The following is a 22,753-nucleotide window of genomic DNA, read 5'->3' as shown; positions in this document are numbered from 1 at the left end:
ATTCTTGTCATAGCTATAATTCCTCAAGCTACAAAGTGAGCCCTGTCACCCCTATTTGACACATATGGGAATCCATTCATCTAAGGAGGTCAGGGAGGAGCCTGGGTCAGAGCCCGTACTAGAGCTCTACAACACTAAAAAAAAGGTGTTGAGCTCTTGAACACCTTCATTCCAGTACCATTTTTTTAGTATAGCTGCTCCCACATCTGACTCAACAATACCCTTCCCTATATGCAGGAATGTAAAAGTTGGAAACAAAGAAGAATCAGTAGTTGGAAAATACAGCCTTGGTGATAGAAACAATGCCAGAGATCACACGATTGAATTCTGCAAGACCAACGGCTTCTTCATTGCAAAGACCTTTTTTCACCAACAAAAATAGCGACTATATACATGGACCTCCCCTGATGAATACACAGGAATCAAATCGACTACATCTGCGGAAAGAGATGATGGAAAAGCTCAATATCATCAGTCAGAACAAGGCCAGGGACCGCCAATCACTCATATCAAGTTCAAGTTGAAGCTTAAGAAAATTAGAACAAGTCCATGAGCGCCAAAGTACGACCTCGAGTACGTCCCACCTGAATTTAAAGACCATCTCAGGAACAGATTTGACGCACTGAACACTAATGGCTGAAGACCAGGTGAGTTGTGCAACGACATAATACGTGAAGAAAGCAAGAGGTCATTAAAAAGACAGGAGAGAAAAAAAAAACCTAAATGGATATCAGAGGAGACTGAAATTTGCTCTTGAATGTCGAGTAACTAAAGCAAAAGGAAGAAATAATGATGTAAAAGAGCTGAACAGAAGATTTCAAAGGGCTGCTCCGGAAGACAAAGTATTATGATGACATAATTATGATGTCTCCAGGTGCAAAGACCTGGAGACAGAAAACCAAAAGGGAAGAAAATACTCAGTATTTCTCAAGCTGAAAGAACTGAAGAAAAAATTGAAGCCTCGAGTAGCAATATTGAAGGATTCTACAGGGAAAATATTAAACGATGCAGGAAGCATCAAAAGAAGATGGAAGGCATACACAGAGTCACTATACCAAAAAGAATTGGTCGATGTTCAATCATTTTATATGATAAGGAACCGATGGTACTGAAGGAAGAAGTCCAAGCTGCACTGAAGTCATTGGCAAAAAACAAGGCTCCAGGAATTGACGGAATGCCAACTGAGATGTTTCAACAAACAGATGCAGTGCTGGAAGTGCTCACTCCTCTACACCAAGAAATATGGAAGAGAGCTTCCTGGCCAACAGACTGGAAGAGATCCATATTTATACCTATTCCCAAGAAAAGTAATCCAACTGAATGCAGAAATTATCGAACAATATCATTAATGTCACATGCAAGCAAAATTTTACTGAAGATCATTCGAAAGCGGCTACAGCAGTATATCAACAGGGAACTGCCAGAAATACAAGCTGGATTTAGAAGAGGATATGGAACCAGGGATATCATTGCTGATGTTAGATGGATCCTGGCTGAAAGCAGAGAATACTGGAAAGATGTTTACCTGTGTTTTACTGGCTACAGTAAGGGACTCGACTGTGTGGATCATAACAAATTATGGATAACATTGCGGAGAATGGGAATTCTGAAACGCTTAATTGTGTTCGTAAGAAATCTGTACATGGATCAAGAGGCAGTCGCTCAAACAGAACAAGGGGATACTCCATGGTTTAAAGTCAAGAAAGGCGTGCATCAGGGTTGGATCCTTTCACCATACCTATTCAATCTGTATGCTGAGCAAATAATGTGAGAAGCTGGACTATATGAAGAAGAACAGGGCATCAGGATTCGAAGAATACTCATTAACAACCTGCATTATGTAGATGCCACAACCTTGCTTGCTGGAAGTGAAGAGGACTTGATGCACTTACTGAAGATCAAAGACCACAGCCTTCACTATGGATTACACCTCAACATAAAGAAAACAAAAATCCTCACAACTGGACCAATAAGCAACATCATGATAAATGGAGAAAAGATTGAAGTTGTCAAGGATTTCATTTTACTTGGATCCACAATCCACACCCATGGAAGCAGCAGTAAAGAAATCAAAAGACACATTGCATTGGGAAAATCTGCAAAAGACCGCTTTAAAGTGTGGAAAAGCAAAGATGTCACCTTGAGAATTGAGGTGTGCCTGACACCCAAGCCATGATGTTTTCACTCGCCTCCTATGCATGTGAAAGCTGGATAATGAAAAAGGAAGACCAAAGAATTGATTCTTTGAATTGTGGTGTTGGCAAAGAATATACGTACCATGGACTACCAAAAGAACAAACAAATCTGTCTTGGAAGAAGTACAACCAGAATGCTCCTCAGAAGCAGGGATGGCAAGACTACGTCGCACATACTTTGGACATGTCAGAAGGGATCAGTCCCTGGAGAAGGACATCATCCTTGGTAAAGCAGAGGGTCAGCAAAAAAGAGGAAGACTGTCGATGAGATGGACTGACACAGCCACTGCAACAATGGGCTCAACCATAGCAACAATTGTGAGGATGGTGCACAACTGGGCAGTGTTTCTTTCTGTTGTTCACAGGGCCACTATGAGTCAGAACCGACTCAATGGCACCTAACAACAACAACATGTCTAGGTGGTGCAAATGATTAACATGCTCTGCTGCTAACCAAAAGGTTGGAGATTTGAGTCCACTCAGGGGGTACCTAGGAAGAAAACCCTGAAGATCTACTTCTGAAAAATCAGCCATTGAAAATCCTGTGGAACACACTTCTACTCTGAGACACACACGGGGTCACCATGAGTTGGAATCCACTCCACGGCCCCTGGTATATGGTACATGTCCAGCTCCACAACACAAACTGACATTGCTAGGGATACTGGGGAAAGCTAGAGGAAAGGCCTTGGTGCTGCCCTTGTCCCAGGCACAAGACCACCTGACTTCCTCTGTCAACCCAAATACAGCAAAAGTCTGCATTCTCAGAACGCTCCCCACCTCTCCTAATGAGAAGAGTGGTCGGACAGGCTGGTAAATTTCTGCCTGAACAATTTCCTTGGGTCACCACATTCCACCACCACCACCACCACGTGAACAAAGCCCTGGAGATGCCTGGGGCTGGAGCAAAAACACACCCCACACGTGGTATCTATAAAGAAAGCGCTCTGAGGTCCTTGTCAAATTTAAAAAATAAGCTTTCATTTAATACAGTAATAAAAGCCAATGATCCTTCATAAGCCCTTAGCTTCTGTTAAGGACACAAAACTACCCAGGTACCTTTAAGTGGCCTGACAGACACTGCTGCTCAGTACAAATGTGCTTAACTGAATTCTGTGTGCAGCCTTCCTGCAGATTAGGCTAATCATTCAAATTAGCCTCATACATGTTGCCGTCATTGAAGGGGAAATGGCATTATGTTCAGATTCCCAGAGGAGGGAAATATGAGGCAGAACTGGTAACAAGGCCTGGCTTTAATAAGATATTCTGGAGAAAAAAAAAAAAAAGATATTCTGGCTTCAGAGACCAACCCAAGCTACTGGACTAAAAGCATCCAAGAGCTCTGCCCTTCTCTTTTTTAGTTCCCAGGCTTGTCCCCTGGGGTTAGGAACCACGTCTTTCACCTTTCGGTTTTGTGTTTTCTCCTCTCTGCATACCTGGCAGTGCTCTCCACTCAGTGTGTGCTGAATAAACGGGTGTGTGGTGCCTTGTGTACACATCCAACTCCCGTGCTCAGCACTGCAATCCCAATGTTCATTCTAGGCAGTGGCCCCTGCTCCTGAACTGGCCTCCCACCAGCTCTGATGACACGGGTCCCAGCCAGCTAGAGCTCAAACGAGGCAGTCCACTCTACACCAAAAGTGGAAAGCACTTAGGGGTAGGGAAGAAGAATGCAGGAGCAAAGAGCCAATAGTCTTGCTCTCTCCCTGGTTCTACCACTTTAATGCAACGGTCCTTTTGAAACAGTCAAAAGCTGCTGGCAGGGGAATCAGGCATCTCTCTAACCTGACCAGTCCAGGCTGAGGACATCTCTCAGAACACATGTCACTCTCCAGCAAGTCAAGACAAAAAAACAGATGCCTCTGAAAGTCAGAACACTGTGGAAGGAAGGAAAGTGAAGGCAGCAGGCAGAAGGAAGAAAAGAGAGAACAATATTTCAGAGTGGAAGATAAACCCCCTCAAGAGCCCCAAAGAGAGCACCCAATGTGGGTGTGGTTGCAAACAAGTTTATTTTAGCCAGAATGTTGCCCTGATCTGAAGTCAGGACAAAGAGTGAGAACAGGTTCGTTGCTCTAGCCACCTGACTATCCTCCTGTACCTTTCCTATTGGGCAAGAATGACTCAGGCTGGACAACTGTCTCAACAAAGTGAAAAAGGTGAAACATAAGCCCGGCTTGGGAAAGCTCCCAGCACACACCTGAAAAGCTGAGCTGCCATGGGCAGTTGCCAATGAGGATCAAGGATTGGCTAATAATGTACAACAGGGCCTTTGTGGGGCCTTTTCACAGGAAGACACAGTAAGGACTCATCAAACCAGGCCCAGGACTATTACCTTATGACCAGAAGGTAACCTGATTTCATTGTCCGGGACATGGAGCACACCCCGCCATGGCTCAAACCTGAGAAGCAACGTGAGCCCCATGAAGCTAATAAAGAGGCCAATCCTCCTGATGGAAGACTGGGTGATTAGTATTGGTATGGAGTTAGTACTGGGTTGTAGGCCAGTGAGGACAGTAGGGTACAGTAAGAATCCCAAATACTGCAACCTGATGAAAAGGAACCCACCATGGGCTTGAATGGACACCTGTTGTTTTGCTTGCTCAAAATCCATTCCCCAATCTTTGGGAACAGCATCTCACACCTGCTTTTGGAGAATGCCCTTCTTGACTTGCATTCCATGGGGTTCTGGTTATAGGCTAATCCACCCCTTCCCAAGCCTTGTCTTCACCTCATCCCACCCCATCCCACTGACACCTGGGCTTAAGTTTCAGCTCCACCACTTACGAGATATTTAATTAACCCTGGGTTAGTCATAAAGTCTCAGTTACTGCATCTGTCTGAATTTGTCAGCCCTACCTAACTCGTAGGGCTGTCAGGAGAATCCAGTGAAACACAGTGTCTGTGTAAGCACGCTGTACTCTGGAAGGTTCACGTCAAGGCAAGGCTGGGCTACTGTCTCCTAATACATGAATCCTCCCATAACAGGACCTAGGGAGTTATGGTATGCATGGCTACCTGTGTTTAAAGATCAGAGAAGTCACTGACCTAAGAGCACATAGTCACTAAGGAAGGGACCTGGGGCTTGATCCCAAGTCCTCTGAATTGAGATCCTTATAGCATGTGGGAATACCATGCTGCCTTACCCTTAAGATAAACCTCTGTCTGTTACTTGAGACAACAAAGAAGACATCAAAAAGAGAACATCCAAAAGCCACTGCTTCTTGCCTATTGCAATCCAAAAGGATCAGTGGTGTCTTATACAGATTTTCACCTTGGACATGCAGCTCCCCAAAGGCTTCTTTCTGGAGCTTCCACTAGGATGCACACAGGAATCTAACATGCACATTCCACTAAGAGGAAGGAGGAGAGGTTGGTACCTGTGCTGGGTACATGCCAAGCTCCATAGCACCCTCCTCATATGACCCACCGTTTCACGTTCAGGCAGCACAAGACACAGCAAGGAGCCAAGGAGAGTCAGTAACATTTACTTCGCAGAAACATCTGCTGCTAGAAAGGCAGGCTATGTGGCCAGAGCAGAGAGAAGTCATAACTGCCAGCATCTGGGAAGCGCAAGAGTAGGTAGGCTCTGTCACTCTGAAGAAGGAGTGACAGAGAAGGATAAGGGATATAGAAGTAGCTAGAAGACTAAACCTCAAGAGACTGCTCCCAAAGCTGTCTGCTTACTCTGAGACCAGAGGTAAGTGCCTCTCTCTCCCTGGGGTGCCATGCTCTCCCTCAATAGATACAAATCTGCACTGGGTTTAAGAGAATTTAAGCCAAGTATGATCCTTCTTTTGCTAAAACAGAAGATTTACATATTTTTTAAAATTGGAATATAGTTTAATTTTATACAAGCTATACTGCAAGTCAAGTCTTTTTTTTTTCTCTCCTGGGGTAAAATATAATATACATGTGTACACACAAGCACACACGCATATATACGGCCACCTAATGAAGGTCTCAAGGTAACCTTACAATGATATAATTTCACTGTACCTATCACCTTCTTGCGGCCTCAAAATTACCAAAATTATATATGACTACCCTTAAAAATATTTGCTACTCAGTCACATTGTTCTCTCTAGACTTGGAAGCTGACTGAAGTCATTAAGGCCAATCGCTGAGGCAAGTACCTGCAACAGTATTGGCCCCTTGGCTGCTTAAAGAACCAGAATACCAAAGTCCCCAGGTCTTGCTACTCTCTCCCTCCTCTGAACTCCAATAACACTCTCTGTGCCTCATCACCTTGTATTCGGAAAGATTCTAGAACTATCCATGAGTGGTTTCACGTCATAACACAGCTCAACAAGCGTCTAGGGCAGGGCTGGTACTGTGGCCCTCAAAATTTGTTGAACTGACTAGACACAGCAACACAAGTTGGCTTACATGTGGAGTGTCTGAAACTCCCCAGGTGAGATGACCCATGACTGAGCTCAAAGATGGACATCAGCTCCCTGCCCCCCCCACCAGACACAAGTTTACCCCTACAACCCCAATCCCCATGTAATGGTCACTCAACACACTCAAAACTACCCCCCAGCCCCCTCCCCAAAGAGACAAAGGTATCTTCCTATGTCCCCAGTTTGGCGGAGGGCACCACCATTTGTCCTGCCATACAAGTCAGGCACCTCGGGCCTTACCCTTCACAGGGTGGGGTCCTTCATGCTCCACAGCCAATTCCAAGTATGTCCATTTTACCTCCTTAGCATCTCTCAACTCTGTTCACTCTTCCCAATCTCTATCGCCAACCCTAAACCTCTGTTGCTGGATGACTGCAACTGCCTCCTATCTGGTCTATTTTCTTCCCTCCACTCAGTTTTCCACCTAGTCATGTCAGCCCCCATAGTGAATCTGTGATGCTTCCAGTGCTCTGAGGATGACGACTGGAGAGGCCCTACAGTGCTGCTCTCCCTGTCTCCCTCTCTGGGCTCCTGTGCCCTGGCCTCTCTCAGTTCCGGGAATGTGCCCTACTCCCACCTGCCACCATGTGCTCTTCCCTGTGTTCACAACACCCTCCTCCCCTGGCTTCTCTAACTGGTGGGCTCCTACCCTGCCAGCAGACCTCAACTCAAAAGATTCTTCCTCAGGGAAGCCCTCCTTGACGCCTCTGACCAGGCCAAACCCTACTCTATCGTTCTCTCTCCGAGTACTACATACCTTTTCTTTGTAGCAATTTCGTATTTGTTCACGCAATGCTTCAATTAATGTCTCCCGTACTGGTTAGTTCCCCAAGGTTGAGGATCATGTCCCTTCGTGCTCACCACTGTATCCCCAGAACCAAGTACACTACCTGGCTGAAAGGAAGAGAGGGAGTTGGCCACTCCACTGGTTCACTGACCCTCATCAAAGGTGAACTCACCAACTGTATTCTTGACAGTGGCGGGGGGGGGGAAGAGTAGGAAAGTCAGGAGAAACTCTCCAACTTATGTAAGATCTGGTTGGAGCTTAGTATATATGCAGGAATGTGCTTTCTGTTAGCACGAAAGTACCTCCTCTAATTACGCACTTGACTACTCACCAAAAGGTTAGCAGTTCAAACCCACCCAAAGGTGCCTTGGAAGAAAGGCCTGGCTTTAAGTACTTGAAGAACTGACTTGATGACAACTGGTTAAAGTTGTATCCTAAGGAATATTCCCACAGAGCTGGAGCAAGGGCCACCATCAAGAGCATAAAGCAAACACCTTCTCTGGACCAAAGACCCAGAGAAATGAGCTAATAAATAAGTCAACTCTCAGCCTCAGCCACATGCCCTCTTTCTGCCCAAACGCATCCCAAGCCTGGAATTAAAACAGGTTGTTAAGGAAGAGTTCCCAGAACCCTTTTTCCCCTCTCTCCTCACATCTGGGCAAACTGAGAACATATCCCATCAGAAACTGTGCATGGAGAGGGGCATTTACCCCTACTTTCCATTTCCCCAAGCCTGCATTTGGCGTTTTAAACCTAGCTCAACGTGCTGAACTCTAAGGGAAGCAAGTACGGTCCCTGCTCATGTTGTTGTTAGTTGCCATCGAGTCAATTCCAACTCATGGTGACCCCATCTGTGCAGAGGAGAACTCCTCCATAGGATTTTCAAGGCTGTGACCTTTCGGAAACCATCACCAGGTCCTACTCCTGAGACACCTCCAGGTGGGTTTGAACCACCAACCTTTTGGTTAGTAATCCAGTGCTTAACCACTTGCACAACTCAGGTTAGCCTTGTGTAATACTAGCAAATAGAAATAGACCATGTTCAAATCTTACAACAGAAATTGCCAAAATTGCAACTAGCATTCCTCCAGTATCACTGATGCAGTCTTACCTGTGGCCACTAGGTGGCAGTAATCTATATCAGAGAAGGTGTACTAAGAAGAGGAGAAATGACAGGGCCAGCCTTAAATGCAGTGCTGGGGAGCACCTCCCAGCATCACAGACCCTTTCCCCACAATGAAGACACACCACTGGGAAGGGAAATGTCTAGTGGGTGCCCAATCAGCAATCGGAGCAGAAGCCCTGGTCTACGTACGGGAAGAACTGCTGTAATACACTCAGGGAGCCTGTGTTCATCTTACACATTCGCGTATGAGACACAGAGGGGAAGGGCTGGAAGGATGAAGTTGCCGCCAATCTATCTCTCGTATTCTTTCAGATCTGGCTGGAACAGACTCAGAAAACCTCTCATCTCACCAGAGTGAGTGACAGGCCCACCAACCCTATCAACCACGGCACGTTACATAACGTGTGCTCTGACTCTACAGCTGCCCGCTTTTCCTGAGGCCATTTCCCTAAAACTTTATTTCCTAAATGAGGCCACAGCCAGCACTGACTCTGGAGAATTTGTTTTTCCAACCAGAGCATTAAGGCTAATGAAATTTTCAGAGTTGATTTTTTCAAATGAAATGAAGTAGAACAAAGCCAAGTGTGTCACTCTTCTCCAGATGAGGTTTCTAAATCCACTTACATGTAAACACTCTTCAAAAGTAATATGGGAGACCCAAACCCACCTTAGTCTACATCAAAATAGCTATGAATGCACTAAGCATTATTTTTTTGAACACTTACTGTACTAAGTACTAAGTACTTTAAGCCATTTCATCCTCGCAACCATTCTGTCAAGTGGGTATTATTACCCCCATTTTGCAGCTATGAAAAATAAGGCTCAGAGAGGTTAAATACCTAGCCCAATGTCACACAGCTAATAAGTGGTAGTATAAAGACTCTGGTACCTCTTACTCCACAACTCTTAACTACCACACTATATTGCCTAGTTTACTCACATATTTGAGAATCTGGTATCGAGGTACTCAAAGAAATAAAAAGATGAATGTATACATCCCTAAGGAGCCCTGGTGGCAGAACGGTTAACCATTCGCTGCTAACCAAAAGATTGACGATTCAAACTCACCCAGTGGCTCCACAAGAAAAAGACTAGGCGATCTCCTCCCATAAAGATTACAGCCAAGAAAACCTTATGCGGCAGTTTTACTCTGTCGCATGGAGTCGCTATGAGTCAAAAATCGACTCGACGGCTCCCAACAACAACATGCATCCTATATCCTTAAAGGAAATAAAATTGGGAAGAAAATAATCTGTGTATACAAACTATAAAGCGGAACATGACTACAGAAATGCAAGTGGGTATTATTTATTCCAACTGGGGCCATGGGAGGAGTTTCTCCAAACCCGTTGCCGTCAAGTCAATTCCAACTCATAGTGACCCCAAACGACAGAGCAGAACTGCCCCATAGGGTTTCCAAGGAGCGTCTGGTAGATTTGAACTGCTGACCTTTTTGGTTAGCAGCCATAGCTCTTAACCAGCTCTTAGCCACCAGGGTTTCCAGAAAAGAAAAAAAAAGAATAAGGAGTGGCATTTGAACTGAGCCTTAAAAGTTCAATAGTATTTGGACAGACAAATGGGAAGAGGTGCAAGGTAGAGGAGAAGGGCAACAAGAGGTACTCTAAGCAGGGGAAACAGGGAGCCAAGAGAGCTGCATAAGCAGAGGACCTTCACAGAAACAGCAGGAAGGTCAGCTGGAAGGACAGGAGGCAAGACTGGGAAGAGAAGTTAGAACCAAACCACAGGAGGGCTCGAATACCAAGCTGCAGAATTTAGACTGCGTCCCCAAAGAAATGGGAACCAGTTTTTATACAGAAGAGTGAGAAGGTCAACCTAAACGCTGATTAAGCCTTTTATACTAAGGAGCTGGCCCAGAACTGACTCCTCCATCACACTTCACTGGGAGAACACGCAACCACAGTCGAGGGACTTTCTCCCTATGGGATACCCAGGTTACAGATGATACCTCTCCAACCCAGGCATTTGTGCACAGACCACTAGTCAGCCTGGAGATAAGAAAAGAGTATGAGGGATTTAAAGAAACCCTGCTCCCTACTGAGAAATCCAAGATCATGTCTTATTATGAATGATCAATAGCATTGTCATTAATATAAGTAATTATACACAAATTATATATACAAATACATGATTTATATTTTCAAGGTCAAATATTAGCTTTTCCTCAAAAGAACACTGCACATTTAAGAGATAGTACTTGACCTTTTACAGATGAAGAAATTGAGGATTAGCTTAATGACAGTACATTGCACATGCTGTTGTCAGCTATCGTCAGGTCTGACCCCCACTCATGGCAACCGACCCTATGCACAATGGAATGAAACTCTACTCAGTCCTGTGCCATTCCCATGATCAATTGCAGATTGGACCGCTGTAATCCATAGAGTTTTCACTGACTTTCAGAAATAGGCTGCCAGGCCCTTCTTCCTAGTCTGTCTGTCTTAGTCTGAAAGCTCCACTGAAACCTGTTCAGCATCACAGCAACACACGAGCCTCCACTGAGAAACGGGTAGTGGCTGGGCATGAGGTACACTGGCTGGGAATTGAACCTGGGGTCTCCCTCATGGAAAGCAAGAATTCTACCACTGAACCACCAATGCCTCATGCATTTCACATAATAGGTGCTTAATAAACATTTGTTGACTCACTCACCATCAAGTGATTTAGTGAGCATCAGATCTATGACAAAAAAAGAAAAAAAAAACGAGCACGAACAACTATGCCACCAGGGCTCCAAAGAGCCTAGCCCCAAGCTTGAATGGCTCAGCCCTGTCACAAAGTAGAACACTGGACAGAGCATTGAGGTATTTACAACTGCATTCACACAATGGCCCTGGCCACTATAAGACAGCAGAAGGTCAGGGCAGAAAATTCCCTCAGGAAGACAGTGGGGATTTGACTAGCTAAAACAAAGAATACCCTTTTCAAAAGGGACTAAAGGAGGGAGCAAAAAAGTAAGGGTATTTCCAAGCTGTTCAAGAAAAAACATCACACACACAGAGTAAGTCAAGGGCAACTCAGAGTATATGATGTGCAAGGATTCAGCTGACATGGGTTCAAACCCTGGAGCCGTCACTTACTAGCTGTGTCTTTGGACAAATTACTCAACCTTTCCAAGTAGCCATCTATGTAACCACGAGGATAATTCTCACAGGGTTGTTATGGGAATTAAAAATGAAGAAGAAAAACACGGTTACAGAAGAGCAGGGTATACGGTAGCCTTTAAACTCTGGTTTCCATTCCTTCCCATAAGCAGAGGGTGAATGGACGTTTACTTGCAGGTGAGAGAGAATCAGCAAAAGAAGAATCTTAATTAGCATAAGAATTTAGGAAATGTTTGCCTTATTGATTCACCAAACTCATCAAATAACCCCCATCTAGTTAAAAATTTTTTTTAGTTAACTACAAAAACACATTTTTGAATCCTTAAGGGTTTTTCTCAGATGCTTAGAAAACCTTAATGCATTTACAAATTTAAAGTTTTCTTTCACCCCTGGCAGAAGAAAGGCAAAAATCTTGGACCAAATAACGCTCTTATTTTATTTTACCTCAGAGCAGTACGGGTGGCTTCTTGTTAAGTTTATTAAACTCAAAGTGTGTCTTTTAAATGCACTGGGAAAAGAATGGTATAATCAAAGGTTTTTTGTCAATTGACTGGAGAGGCAGGCCAGCCTCAGTTGAAACATAAAAGAAGCAGAGTGCATACCTGACATCCAAGATAAATGGGATTTACAAGGTTCACAGGCATGAAGCTGCTGGGCTTCCTGCTAAGAAGTTGGTCCTTGTACTTCACCCCTAAAAAGTTTTAGAATAGAGAGGGTGGGGGCATGAAAAGGAGACCACACAAGTCAGACAGAAGGGCCTGCAGGGTGAGTGGGTAAGACAAGGGCTGGGAAGATGGGATGAGGCCAGATGAGGGTGAAGCTGGAGAGTGGGCTGCGAATGATGAGTGCGCTCCTCTCTCAACACCACAGCACTGCTATTGTACTCACTGCCAAGCGGAGTCCCTGCATGATACGAATGATTAATGCACTCAGGGGCTAACCAAAAGGTTAGGGGTTAGAGTCCACCCAGAGATGCCTCGGAAGAAAGGCCAGGTAATCTACTTTGACCTGTGGGGTCACCACAGGCAACTGGTTTTTCACACCAAAAGGAGTGGAGCAGGTGGTTGGAGGGGTGATCCTGCCTTGGGCCCCAAGACTTAGTTTTTGCTTCTGAAATGTCCTTCCTTCTAGAGTGGTGCTTCTGAAACCTTAATGTGCACACGAATCACCCAGGGATCTTGTCAAAGTGCAGATTCTGATTCAGTAGGCCTGGGTGGAGCCTGAGATTCTGCATTCCCAATAAGCTCCCAGGTGATGCCAGTTCAGGCACCCCATTCTATGAGGCAAGAGTCTTGACCCCACCCAAGGTCCCTGAGAGCAAAGATCACATTGCTTCATCTTTCCAGCAGAGTGCCTGGAATACTACACTACCTCTGTCTATACTGGAGGAATGAATAAATGAATTCCTGGAGAGGACTTAAATTGTTGTGGAAAAAAACCTAGAATATTGTTGTTGGTAATTGCCATTGATTCTGACTCATGGCAACCCCACGTGTGCAGAGTAGAAATGCTCTGTAAGGTTTTCAAGGCTGTGACCTAACGGAAGCAGATTGACGGATCTTCCAAAGAGTCTCTGGGTGGGTTCCATTCTACTAGGAGTCATGCGCTTAACCCTTTGTGCCTCCCAAGAACCTAAAATAAGAAATCAAAAATAGGCTGTGTCCTTGCTCAGCCACCAACTCTACATACTAACTTAGGGAAAGTCCCTAAACACACTTGGCATTAGAGAATTTGAAGACAAGGAGTTGAAGGTCTGGAAGGTCCCTTCTAACACTAAGATTCCACCCTAAGTATCTTTTTTTTTTGTTTAATGGTGAGGGTGCATACTGGATATTTCTACAAGGACCACCTCAATGTCAGTCTCAGCAGGCAGTTTCCCAAAATCCAATTGAGAGAATACACACTCTGTTAGTCTCAGCAAATAACCATAGCTACTAATACCCCCAAATAGAATGATGTCTTCAACATAATGTGCTGGCTCAATTAGATTAAGTTGGTGACGTGTACCATCTGAAAATTTATGGTCGTAAACTTATAGTGAAAGCCAGATCTTCTTGGAAAAGGTTTCTAAGTAAATGGCCTTGCCAATGAAACGAAGAAGGGGCAAGGAGCCAGAGAATTTGAGTAGAGTAGGAACTGGAGCAGCGCTGCTCTGCTTGCCTCAAGTTCACATGGACAGGCCGACATTAAACCAAGGAACTTGGTTAAATCACTTACAGATCCGAGTTCCGCCACTTCTGTTTTTAGGTGCCATCAACTCGATGTTTGACTCACAGCGACCCAATGTGTTATAAACTAGAGCTATCCATAGGGTTTTCTAGACTGTAGTAATCTTTATGGAAGGAGCCCGGGTGGTGCAGTGGTTAAAGCACTCAGCTGCTAACCAAAAGGGCAGCTGCTTCACGGGAGAAAGATGTGGCAGTTGACTTCTGTAAAGATTATAACCTTGGAAGCACATGGGGCAGTTCTACTCTGTCCTACAGGGTTGCTATGACTTGGAATCTACTTGACAGCAATGGGAATCTTTTTGGAAGCAGATCACCAAGCCCCTCTCCCGCAGAGCTGCTGCGTTGGTTCAAACTGCCAAGCTTCTGGTTCGCAGCCAACCACTTAACTGTTGTATCACCAAGCCTCCTTCCACCACTTCTACCAGGGAGTTAGCAGCTGCAGAAGGTAAGGTGTTTTGCCTTCTTTCTGTGCCTTTCTTCATGCATATAATGAAAGGAAAATTAATACCATTACCTCAGAAAAGTCTCCAGGCAGAAGTGCTTTTTAATGAAAAAGAAAATTGCAAAACAGTAAGAAATTAGGCTTAATAATGGATTTCCAGCCACATTTATTTCTCAACAGGTCATGATGGGATGTAAATCTTTGGGTTCCTCAGTCTTTGGATCGGAGTTAGACTTATGAATGAAAAACACAGCACCTCTAACCACTATAAAGCATGATGTCTATCCACAGCCTCAGGCCTGCCTCTTCCTGGTCTGTGCATTCACATGTGCTCTAAACAAATTTAGGTAAGCAAGAACCTCACTAGAAAACCAGAGACAGGAAGCCAAGGCCTGCCACCTCCTGTAATCCCCGAATATTTCCTGATTTAGGACAAAAAGGAAAAAAACATAAACAAAAACCCAGCACAAAATTCAGGAATTAACTTGCATTTAACAGCTGTTAACTCAGTAAGTCATAGGCAGCAGAGCCTGGAGACAGACACAGATCAGATATATCTCCAGTCTTCTTATCAACAGGTAAGATGGATTTGAGGGTAATCAAGGGAAAGACAAGACATAGCAAGTAAATCAAAGCCTTCAACCAGCCACATAAACCTGGAAGGGCAGTTAAGTGCTGGGGCTCAGGAAACAGACTCCCAGGGCTCAAAATCCCACCTCAACCACCTACAACCTCTCTGTACTTCGTCCACCTGTGTGATGTGACGATAAAAGGAAGCCTACTTCCAGGAGTTCCGATGAGAAGGGACACGATGCACATGGAAGTGCTTAGCACTGGCCCTGCATGCAATAAACAATAGATGTTAATATTATAAGGGCCCTGAGTGGTGCAAGTGGTTTGCGTTTGTCTAGTAACCAAAAAGCTGGAGGTTCGAACTCACCCAGTGGCATCACAGAAGAAAAGGTGACCTGCTTCCATAAAGATGATGAGAAAACCCTATGGGACAGTTCTACTCTGTAACATGTGCAGTTGTCATGAGTCAGAATCTACTCCGCAGAAAACAACATCATCATTAATATTGTATAGGTTTACATAATAATGCAATAAATAAAATGCCAGGCTGATTTATTTCTTCATAAAGATGGGAGGCCAGCCAAGCCACCAGGTCTCCTCCCCACCCACCTATCTTTCTGTCCCCCACCCCCCTGCCGATCTCCTCCCACCCTCCTTCCCACACAGCTGCATGCAGCATTATCAGGGTCTGAAAGGAATCAGCATAATTCCTGGGCACAGCTCAGACACTCCTTGCCGCTAATACCACAGGAAGCAAGGTGGTGGCTCCTCAGCACCAGAATAAATTCAATTAAAAAAGGAAAATCCATTTGTCTCCTCCTGGATTAAATTAATGCTTCCTGGAGAAAAAAAAAAAAAAGTACCTAGCAATTCAGAACAGAGCCACACACCTAATAACATCCCCAGAAATGAGTTTCACTTTCTTTCATCCTCTGTTTAATTAGCCACTTCCCTGCTGCATTTTAGTGGAAGCTGTACTCTGGGGACTAAGTGGGGAGCTCCAGGTGGGCAAATGCTCCCCCCTGTTCATAGGTTCCCAAGAAATCCCCAGGTTTCCTGATTTACTGCTTTCTTACCAGCAACACTTGGAAAGAAAGTCCCAGCAATCTGCTTCCGTAAAGATTACAGCCAAGAAAACCCTACAGGGCAGTTCTACTCTGTAATACATGGGGTCACCATGAGTCGGAATAGACTCAACGGCAACAGGTTTGCTTTGGTGTTTTTACCCAACACTGTCTCCTGCCCATCCCCAACCCCCAGTCCAAATAAGAACTTGTACTTTGGTTAGTGCTCAGAGTATCTACTCCCTAGCTCCCGACCACCAGGGAATTTGAGAGGTCAAAGATTAGTGTTCCATTCTCCCAGGGATCCCACCTCAGCCATGCGAATAAAAATTTCTGGGGCTGGGGTCTGGGAATCTGGGCCTCCCAGGCAGTTCTGCATACATGCTGAAGTTTGAGAACTGGTATTACCTAAACCTTCGGAACACCTAGTACCAAGTGCGAGTAATGGAACCTCTCCAGATTACAAAGGTAGAGCTCTACAGAGCATGCCAGTACTTTTAATTCCTCACAGTAGACTTACAAATGTCCCCAAAGCAGGCAACTAATACCCCTAGAAGAGAAAAACTACTTCACAGTAGGATTGCGAGGAGTGAACACCACAGTTCAGTTTAAAAATCACAAATTCTGAGCCCTGAATCTTTTTCCAAATTGCTCTTGATCGTGCCTCTCACTCTGAAGCCCACACAACTAACCAGGAACATGGCTCTGTTTACTGTCTGTCGTGCACAGACCCAGCTCACGGCACCTGGAGCTGATGAATGGCCCTGGTACCCAGTGCCCAGAAACCCATCCAGAAACCAGGCTTCCCATACAAGTGGCAGCTACCTTCAGCGCCTGGGCAGCCAAGCACTCTTGGACCACACGCCTGGGCTGGGGCTGCCAATACGGGTTCTCCCCAGTCAATCTTCTCTGAACCTGCATATAGGAAACCTGATGCACGGATTCAAGGAAATCTAGGATACAGGCCCACGGGGCAGCAGAGAAATGAGCACATAAACTGTGCAGTTGCACAGACCCACCAGCTCTCAAGGGTCTGCTTAGCTAATGCTCTACCATCTCTACCTTGAAATTTTAAATAATTTTATCTTTGGACTTGTGTTTTATAAGCAGAGTCCAGCAGCACAGGGGAGCGTGAGCATGAGCAGAGGAGATTCGCACAGTATGGGTGTCCTGTGTGCCCACTGTGGCTCCTTGCTGTCCCGTGTGCATATATCATGATACCCAAGAGCACATGGAGCCACTATGTAAGCAAGCTCAGCGAGACTCAAAGCCAGTACAAGGCAAGTGTGTAATGTCCACAACTGAGTAAGTGGGACCACTGACTGCCCCGGAGGCCGCACTTTCCATCCAAACCAGAACTTGCTTCAAACACAGAAAGAAGGCAATGGTGTGCTAAGAAACAGGAACAACCAAGGGACCCTGCTATATCCTTTCTTACTCATGTTTACTTCCCTGCATTAGCCAATCTCGTATGCTGAAAATACTGACAAAGACGGAAAGGAAAAGGCGAGGCAGCCCACACAGTTCCTTTTCCTCTTGGTCCTTCCTTACTCATCAGTGGAAACCCTGGTAGCGCAGTGGTTAAGTGCTACGGCTGCTAACCAAAGGGTTGGCAGTTCATATCTGCCCGGTGCTCCTTGGAAACTCTATGTGGCAGTTCTACCCTGTCCTATAGGGTCACTAGGAGTCGGAATCGACTTGACGGCACTGGGTTTGGTTTTAGGCTTTACTGATCAGTAAATCGAAGGTTGAGAGTGTTGGTACAATGTGTGTGTACCAAGGAGTGAAATAAAAACAGTTGAGTTAGTTTTGTGTAGAATTTCCACTGTTCTGGTCAGAACAAAATAAGTATGCATGTACGAACTACATAACATGAATTGTCTGGTTATTCTGCATATAAGTTAAATGCTCTAATATTTACTGTAAAAACTGCCATTGCACAATATAAAGATCAACAGTAAAATTCATACCAATAAACTGAATTTCTCATTTTTCTTTATTTAGAATGACAATAAATTTTTTTTTTAATTTTTAATGACAAATCAAGAGCCCTCAAAAAAAAAAGCTTTATATTTTAATACCTTTATCAACACTTTTTTGTTTTGTTTTGTTTTTTTAACAAGAGGCCCACATTTTCATTTTGCACTGGGTCCCACCAATTATTATATAGCCAGCCCTGGGCCCAGGGACACCCTGGGATTGCTTTGCAACCTCAGTTAACTCTCTCCTCTCCTGCAACGGGCACCTTGGGGGAGTCCTCCATCCCTACTTCGCCACCCAAGTCTAAGCCACCGCCATCAATGGAACCCTGACTGGCTTCCCCACTTCCTCTCCACCCCCTCCAGATCATTTGCCCCTCAGCATACCAGGAGGACTTTTTCAAAAGCCATACTGATCTTGTACCAGCACCCTCTACCCTTTTCCCACTATGTATCTCTAAAGATAACAAATATCACCAGGGCCTACAAAACCTACCTGGTCTGCAAGCCTCACCAACCAAACCCTCTCCCGGTACCCCAGCCCCACCAGTTGACTTTCACATCCTCAAATGTTCCGGGACCTATCTACCCACAAAGCCTAGCGTGTTGTGTTCCCTTTGCCTGAAGAACACCCCACCCCCAACCCCCCACTCTCCACCTAGTCAATGCCCATTCGATCCTTCCAATTAAAGGGTCGTGTCCTCAGGGAAACAGCCTCCTCTCATCCCCCAGACTTGGTCAGGCACCCCCAACCCACCCCCAGTTGTGGGCTCTCATAGCTCCCCAAAATCTTCTTTCCCATCCCTTTACAGTTGGTAATTTCCTTTTATTTTGGTGACTGTTTAAGATGTACCACCCCAGTTACACTATAAATCCCATGAGGCAGCAGCCATGTCTATTTTGTTCGTAAAAGGTCACCCATCGCAGTTCTAGCATGTCGTAAGTCCACCAAATGGTTAATGCACTTGGCTAACCAAAAGGTTGGTGGTTCAAAACCATCCAGTGGTACCTCATAAGAAAGGCCTGACGATCTACTTCCAAAAAATCAGCCACTGAAAACGCCATGGAGCACAGGTCTACTCTGACACACATGGGGTCACCATGAGTTGGAATCAACTCCACGGCAACTGGTTATTATTTGATTGGTTATAGGAAGACATTTTTGAGCCATTTGTTTAAATACCAGGGAACTGGAAGAAGCTGCATTCATAATTCTGAACCTGAGAAAGCGAGAAACAAGAAAGAAAAGGAAAATGAAGTCCTGTAGACCAGGAAAGTCCCTGGCAACCTGCCTTCAAGAAAGCAGCAGGAAACTGTTCCCAGAGAAGAGAAGGACCATGGAAAAACCCTAGGCCATTGTTCACTAGGGTCATTAATTATGCAAGGTATTTTACTCCGGTGGACACTTCCTCCTCTCCTGAGGTGCTCCTGGGACGATCAGTAAGAAGCCCTGACATTCTCAGTACAGGAAGGTTGGGGTGAACAGGAGACGGAACTGCACGGGCTGGGCCACCTCTCATAGTCACACAGATTCTTTTTGGCATCTGAAGAATCCTGTGCCCAGGAACCCACACCAGAGACTGGAATTTAGCCACTGCTGGCCATCCTCACCTCCAACAAGCCTCACTGCTTTCTGTCAGCCCAGAAACCCCGAGGAATGAGAAAACTGTAGGAAGCCTCCCAGGGCTCCTCCGCCAGCTTCAATATCCCCTCCTTCCTGAGGAAGCCAGAGCCTTAATGTCCTGTTGTTGTTAGGTGTTGTCAAGTCAGTTCCATTTGACAGATTCCATAGCTATCCCATGTGACAGAGTAGAGTTGGCCCATAGGGCTTTCTTGGCTGTAATCTTTACAGAAGCAGACTAGTAGGTCTTTCTCCTGTGGAGCTACTGGGTGGACTTCAAACACCAACATTTCACTTAAAGTCATATGTTACCAAAATCTAGTGGTTCTGAAGCAAGACAACAAAAGGGAATCATTAATCTCCTGGTACTGTACATGGTCTGGCCCCAGCCTCATTTACAGCCACTTTCGCTCCTGCTCTCCACACTCTGGCCATATATACAGGCTTCCTTCCCAGATCAGCACCCTCACACATCCTCTGCAGCCTGAGAGGCCCTCTTTCACCCCGCCCAGAACCCATCAAGGCGCAGCTTCTCACACACTGCCCGGCATTCCTCCATCAGCTCAGACTGGTCACCTGAAATTTCCCCAAACCAAGCACTTTCCACACCTGCTCAGTGTGGGCAGCTCCAAGAGGGCAGAGGCCCTATAGTCCCGTCCAACACTGTAGCCCAACGCTCAGCACAGCTCAGTCCATGGCAGCAGCTCAAATATATTGCCCAATGTATGAGTAAATGGACAATTAACAGTCATTCACAGACATCCCTCCTTCTTCATTACTTGGCCCAGAAATAGGGACAGTATTAGTAATTTTGTCTTCTGTGTGACTTCTCACAGCGTTCATTATACTCCTGTTAAAGTGTTGCCCACATGATACAGATCACTCTATATAGATTCAGTTATTTATTCAATGAACTATGTATTCAGCACCTCTGTGTCTGACATACTAGTCACTAGTGAGATAAAGGTAAGCAAAAAACAGACATAGCCCTGCCTTAGGGGCATTACAAAGGGAGCAGGAGGTGTGTGTAAGTCTGTCATTAGTAACCTCACATCAAGCTGTAAAACAATAAAACAATCTTGTTCACAGCCTGTCTCTTCTGCTAGATTGTGTCCTACTTTACGACTCCAAGGCCTATAACAGTACCTGGCACATAACAGCCAGTCAATAATGACAGGTGGATGGATGGGTGGGTGGGTGGGTATGTGGGTGGCAAATGGACAGATGGACAAATGCATGAGAGGGAAGGAGGAAGGAAGGGAAGAATAGCGCCTGGTATATAATAGGCAGTCAATTATAGGACAGATGGGTGGGTAGACAGGCAGACGGATGGATGGATACAGTGCCTGGTACTGGTCAGTCAATAATGATAGACAGATGGAAGGATGGATGGATAGAAGGATGGATGGCAATCTAGAAAGCAAAGCACCTGGGACTAAATGTCCATAAAATACCACTTAAACATGTAAAAGATGCCATACCCGTTGCCGTTGAGTCTATTCCAACTCACAGCTACCCAATAGGGCAGAGGAGAATTGCCCCATAGAGTTTCCAAGAAGCGGCTGGTGGATTCGAACTGCTGATCTTTTGGTTAGCAGCCTGAGCTCTTAATGACTTCATCACCAGGGCTCCAAAAGATGCTAGAACCCTCTGAAACGGTAGTACCTCCAGAACCTCCACCTTATTTCATCTCAGACCAGCCAGTTGCCTCCCAGCATTTGAAAGAAGCAACAACTTTAAATTAATCTGGTATTCCACCTCATCTCTAAACATCTGGGAGAAAAACAGCTTCAACATAAATATACTCTATCCAGTTTCCCACCCCTCCTCTTAATGGGGTTTTTGGAAGCCTGTTTTGCCTGCCCTTCTGCAGCATGGAGAGTATTCACTGCTCTAAAATGTTGACTTCACACTTGCCTAAATGCACACCACTGTTGACTTCACACTTGCCTAAATGCACACCACACACCACTGCCTGGTTGTGTCATTTTTAATTAATATTTTTGTGATTCTTTCTTTATCTACTGCCTTAGAGAGATTTTCTCTGAGGGGATCAGAGCTGACTCTGAGAATTTCATTGTCATTTATGACGAGAGAGAGAGAGAGCAAAAATGAATACAATAAGCTGGAAGAGGAAAAAAAGCAATCTGGGGGTCCTTATAACGGCATACCCATGAAAAACTCCCTTCTATGGAAACTGTAGTAGAAACAGAGTTTACAACAACAAAAAACAAAACAAAAAAGGAGCCCCATTCAAAACACTTAACCTTCCACAAAGCAGTTGGTCTCAGAATGACACACGGCTCATCTTTGGGTCTGGCTTCTGTCATGTTAGATTCCTTGCATTTCCAGGGCCTATCTGGCCTGCCTTAGTTAGTTTAACCAATTCAGATCCTAGGTCTCTTCCCCTTGATCTTCTTCTGCTGAAGGAAACAATAAATTCTAATCTCTGAGAACAACGAAGTTTTCTTTGCTTCTAACTCACACTCAGCAATGCTATATATCTATTCTGGCAATAGGTTCATTCATGAATCCTTTACCTCTTCACTGAGCACCTCCTATGTGCCAGGAACCATGAGAGGCAATGAGAATAAAACACTGAATGAAACTGACATAGACCTTGCCCTCCCCACACTTGCCTCCTAATGGAAACGGATCCTAAAAAAAAAAATACACAAACACTATAAACATTTAAAAGTTCAGTAATAAGACCATAAACATACAGGTGAAGGCTAGAGAGGAATGGTGCAAAAAGTAGCAAAGCTGATTCCCACAACCTCCCTGATCAGGCTGCCAGCCACACCCAAGGCAAGGAAGAAAACAGCCTATTAGCTACAGAGAAATAAAAGACCCTCAGATAGGCATTAAGAATTCCCCAATGTTGTGGTGATGGCTTCACTGGTGTACAAAGATGGAAAAACGTATCAGATTTTACAATTTAAACACACGCAGTTTATTGTTTGCCAATTAAGCTGCTTAAAGATAAATACTTTCCCCCAATAAAGTGTTATCTGCTCTCATAATCTCCAGGACGATGAAGGTTCCTGTGGTCAGAGACTAACAAAAATGACCTGACTACACTAAGCATACCACCCTGCCATTATCCTGTTTCTGGTCTGTTCACAGCTTCATTCATTCATCCAACGAACATTTAGTAAACAACTACTATGGGCCACGTGGAGTCCCTGGGTGCTCCAAATGGTTAATGCCATCGGC

The 22,753-nt window shown here is 45.0% G+C and overlaps 1 protein-coding gene across 9 annotated transcripts in view; it reads right to left on the bottom strand.

The window, feature by feature from the left end:
- Positions 1 to 22,753, bottom strand: part of ARHGAP26 (Rho GTPase activating protein 26) — a 536,050-nt gene that overhangs the window by 396,465 nt on the left and 116,832 nt on the right. The gene's annotated exons all lie outside the window — the stretch shown is intronic.

This window comes from Elephas maximus, chromosome 2 (genome assembly GCF_024166365.1).
Source record: "Elephas maximus indicus isolate mEleMax1 chromosome 2, mEleMax1 primary haplotype, whole genome shotgun sequence".
In the NCBI taxonomy this organism is placed as follows: Eukaryota; Metazoa; Chordata; class Mammalia; order Proboscidea; family Elephantidae; genus Elephas; species Elephas maximus.
This window is presented reverse-complemented; position numbering and strand designations above follow the sequence as displayed.